The 4,742-nt window shown below is 42.9% G+C and overlaps 1 long non-coding RNA gene across 7 annotated transcripts in view; it reads left to right on the top strand.

Annotated features, from left to right (window-relative positions):
• Positions 1 to 4,688, top strand: part of LOC108524027 (uncharacterized) — a 36,523-nt gene extending 31,835 nt beyond the window's left edge. For 4 of the 7 annotated variants that reach the window (XR_001883956.1, XR_001883955.1, XR_001883960.1 and 1 more), the window contains 2 exons: positions 3,446 to 3,603; positions 4,354 to 4,688. This is a non-coding gene — a long non-coding RNA (uncharacterized LOC108524027). The remainder of the gene's footprint in view (positions 1 to 3,445; positions 3,604 to 4,353) is intronic. The other 3 variants (XR_001883957.1, XR_001883954.1, XR_001883953.1) reach the window with 2 other exon arrangements.
• Positions 4,689 to 4,742: the final 54 nt, after the last annotated feature.

The following is a 4,742-nucleotide window of genomic DNA, read 5'->3' as shown; positions in this document are numbered from 1 at the left end:
AAAAAAAAAAAAAAACGTATTAAAAAATATAATATATATATTATATACATGAAAATAATTAGGAAATAAGAATTTCTTATTTGTGGGCCAGGCGCAGTGGCTCAAGCCTGTAATCCCAGCACTTCGGGAGGCCGAGGCGGGCAGATCACGAGGTCAGGAGATCAAGACCATCCTGGCTAACACAGTGAAACCCTGTCTCTACTAAAAAATACAAAAAACTAGCCGGGCGAGGTGGCAGGCGCCTGTAGTCCCAGCTACTCGGGAGGCTGAGGCGGGACAATGGCGTAAACCTGGGAGGCGGAGCTTGCAGTGAGCTGAGATCTGGCCACTGCACTCCAGCCTGGGCGACAGAGCGAGACTCCGTCTCAAAAAAAAGAAAAGAATTTCTTATTTGCGCTTAGAATACATAGTGAAGTAAACAAAAAACAACAACAAAAAATAATACATAGTGAATTTGAAAAGATTAAATGTTAGGACAGGCACGGTGGCTCATGCCTGTAATCCTAGCACTTTGGAAGGTCGAGGCAGGAGGATTGCTTGAGCCCAAAAGTCCAAGACCAGCCTGGGCAACATGATGAAACCACCATCTCCACAAAACATACTATTATCAGCTGGGCATGGTGGCGCGCGCCTGTAGTCCTAGCTACTTGGGAGGCTGAGCCAGGAGCATCAATTGAGCCCAGGAGACAGAGGCTGCAGTGAGTTGAGATGACATAGTTGCACTCCAGCCTAGGAAACATAGCAAGACTCTGTCAAAAAAACAAAAAAACAAAAACCAAACAAAACAAAACAAAAACAGAAACAGTGCAAGACTCTGTCTTAAAAAATAATAATAAATTTAAAAAAAAAAGATTAATGCGCCAGGGTTGTGGCTTATGTCTGTAATCCCAGCACTTTGGGAGGCTGAGGCGGGTGGATCACCATCCTGGTGATCATCCATCCTGGCCAACATGGCAAAACCCGCTCTTTACTAAAAATACAAAACTTAGCTGGTGTGGTGATACATACCTGTAATCTCAACTACACAGGAGGCTGAGGCACGAGAATTGCTTGAACCCGGTAGGCACACAGGTTACAGTGAACAGAGATCGTGCCACTGCACTCCAGCCCTGGGCCACAGAGTGAGACTTTGTCTCCAAAAAAAAAAAAAAAAAAAAATTAATGTTCGCTCTGAAGAATCAACATACATAATGGGATATCTTGTGGGGCAGGTAAAGTAGAAACTTTATATATTCAGCCCAAAACATATTTTGTTAATTTGCACTTGGGCCACTCCACTAGAACAGGATAGAACCCCACCCACGTTTGGATGCTGGGACTGATGATGTCACATAGTGAAGTATCATATTTGTCACATAATGAGACTCTGGAAAGAGCAGAAGACTTCCCAAGCTGGTTCAAAAGTGGCTTGTGAGAGCAGGAAAATGTGTTGTTGACTATGGTTAAGGAGTAGGGCTAGGGTAAAGGTACCCAGGCATGTCTTGAACTTCCAGCATATACCAAAGAAGGGAGCACTCAGGCTTTATTATCGACTTGCCCAAATGGGCAAAATAGAAAAAGTGGTGTGGCTTAAAAGATATCAGTAATAAATCAAAAAGTAGATTCAGATTCTTTAATCCAACGCTGAATGTTTACTCTTGAAACTCCTGACTTCTAGGTTGAGAAAGCCTCAATTTCCTCATGCTAAAACCTTATACATGTCCTTTCTTCCAGCATAAATAGGACCCTTTACACAATATAATTGTTGAAAGTGCTTCCAAAATACTGCTTAGACAAATTGTCTACAATATTTTTACATTTGAATTGTGAAAATTAATGTTTATAAGACAATAAAATTGAGTAAGTTAACAAAAAAGCCATTTTCAAAAGCTATAAAATTTCTACATGAGGTTATCATAAGAAGCATGGTACTCTATAACAATTTCTCAGCTATAGCAAAGCTCCACTTTATTTATTTACTTATTTATTTAGAGATGTAGTTTCGCTCCTGTCGCCCAGGCTGGAGTGCAGTGGCATGATCTTGGCTCACTGCAACCTCCACCTCATGGATTCAAGCGATTCTCCCGCCTCAGCCTCCTGAGTAGTTGGGATCACAGGCACCTGCCACCACCTCCAGCTAATCTGTATATTTCTAGTAGAGACCAGGTTTTGCCATATTGGCCAAGCTGGTTTCAAACTCCTGACCTCAAGTGATCCACCTGCCTCGGCCTCCCAAAGTGCTGGGATTACAGGTGTGAGCCACTGCTCCCGGCCTATTTATTTATTTTTAAATAGAGATAGGGTTTCACCATGTTCCCCAGGCTGGTCTCAAACTCCTGGGTTCAAGCAATCTTCCCACCGTGGTCTCCCAAAGTGCTGGGATTACAGGTGCGAGCCACTACACCTGCCCAAAACTTACTTTTAAAATACTTTTAAAACAATTATACACTTTCCTAGAAATCATTTAACCCAATTTATAGATTTACATTTCTTCCCTTGTACTTAAATGAAAAACTTGAAGACTCCATAAATCAAGGTGGTATTTTTAGATTTGTGTGGCAAAAAATATGTACAGAGAACTGACAGATAAAAAGGATGTGCTCTATCAATATGTAAAGGGTCCCATACATTTTAAGTTCCGTGAAATAATTCGAATGATACAAGATAATGAACTGAAATTGCATAATGTGGAAGCAAGAGCTCTGTTGCTAATGTGCAAGTGTATCACCGGGAGTTTTAAAACACAACATGCTAATTATACCTTAAAATATATTTCTCCCAGTCTGGGCAACATGACAAAACCCCATCTCTACAAAAAATACAAAATTAACCAGGCGTGGTGGCGTGGGCCTGCGGTCCTGAGGCAGGAGAATAGGGTCTGGAGGCAGGAAACCTAAGGCTGTTTCGTGCTAACTTCCTTGAACTAAGTTGAAGGGAAACCCTTAACTTTCCACACCTAAGTAACAAAAGAACCAGAGACTACTCCCTTTGCAAACCTCTACCTTGTCTGCGAGGCAGGTGGGAAATTAAAAGTACCTCTGATTGATTGCTTTTTGCTTTTACTTTTACAAAGTAAAGACCTTTTTAACTTTACTTCATCCTCTGATTGGTTGACCGATTGCAGGCCACCATTTTATTTACATGAGGAGACCACCAAGCGGCCAATGGGAAACCTGCAGTAGTCATTTGGACCCAAGAAGATTCTATATCCAGGCCACTGCTCGGGCTTGTTCCCACACTGTGGAGTGTACTTTCATTTTCAGTAAATTCCTGTTTTCGTTCTTTTGACGCTGCATTCTTTCCTTGCTTTGCTGGGTATTTTTTCCAATTCTTTGTTCAAAATGCCAAGAACCTGAACAACTTGCAGTCAAGACCCTCTACTGAACATATTTTGGTGAGCTAGCCAGGAGAGAAGGTAGGTTCAAAGTTTGGGATTTCTTTTTCTCCTTTCCCGTTTTACATACAGGGAAGTCTTTGTCTGGGTCTGTTTTCCTTTCCAACTGAGGACCCTCGGTGGACAGCGCCTAAGCACGAAGACAAATGCAAGTTTCTGGCCAGGGCCATTCTCTGGTGAAACTGAAAGGTTTCCCTGTGGAAGTGCCTGACTGCCACCGCTTGGTTCAGGTGAGAAACCTGAGTCCTTTTCTTCGTTTTTGTTTGAGTCCTATTCCTTTTTTTCTTTTGCTGAGTTCTTTTCTTTTTCTCCTTTTTCAGTCTTTCAGCAGCTGTTTCCTAGTAGCTCCTTGGTAATTGGGGGGAACTGACTGGGGCCACTCTCTGGTGGTCTCTGAAGGCCAAGGAGTGAACAGGGATGGCTGCCCTGCCCAGAAGGGGAAAAGACTCTTTTCTATCCTTTTCAGTAATAGTCCCTGATCCCTATGTGTGATGCAGTTGGCAGGAGTAGCTTGTCCAGGGCGAACTCATAGGTTTCAGGTGACTTAAGCTTCTTTTACTTATGCTAAATTCTTCCCTTCCCTCATTCAACTGGCCAAGGACAGAAAACCCACCTAACTATGCGAAAAAGGTTATACAAGTCAGAGGGTCTGGGCATGTCGTAGGTGGTCTGTGTAGCGCATGGTGGTGGAGGGAATTCATGAAAGGGAATTTATTATTGCCTAAGTTGAGAGGGTTAAAGAGTTGCTTTAAGTGGGATAGAAAAACTTGTCAGGTCCTCAGTGGTGTAGAGAACCATTCCAAAGCAGTGCCAGCACCCATCTAAGGTCAGAGATGTCTGACAGACTAAGTTGGAGCCCTAAAGGGGGGATGCTCTCAGGGACCCCTCTGGGCCCAGAATTTTTCCAGGGGGATGCCCCAGGTAAAATTTGGGTCACCTAATGAGTCTTCCACTTTTCAAAGTCCTCTTCTCTTTTCCAGACCACTATGGGCAACTCTCCACCTATTCCGCGCTTGGCTATATCCTCAACCATTGAAATAAATTTGACCCTGACACTCTAAAGACAAAATGTGTAATTTTTTTTTTGCAACATTGTCTGTCCCCATTGTGAACTGCCCAGCCTGGAACAATGGGCAGTCACTGGCAGCCTTAATTATGACACCATCCTGCCATTAGACCTATTTTGCAAGAGGCAGGGCAAATGGTCAGAAATCCCATGTGCACAGGCTTTTATGACCCTATACCAAACCTAACAATCTGTGAAACTCCCAGAACCCACCTCCCCCTCCAACCAAAGGAAAGTTCTAAGGTAGAATTAGGTATTATAGATGATATAGATGACCCCCCCCCCTTTTTTTTTTTTTTTTTT

The sequence above is a fragment of the Rhinopithecus bieti genome, unplaced genomic scaffold (genome assembly GCF_001698545.2).
Source record: "Rhinopithecus bieti isolate Rb0 unplaced genomic scaffold, ASM169854v2 scaffold_2723, whole genome shotgun sequence".
Lineage (NCBI taxonomy): Eukaryota > Metazoa > Chordata > Mammalia > Primates > Cercopithecidae > Rhinopithecus > Rhinopithecus bieti.
Note: the sequence above shows the minus strand (reverse complement) of the source record. Positions and strands in the feature narration are given on the sequence as shown.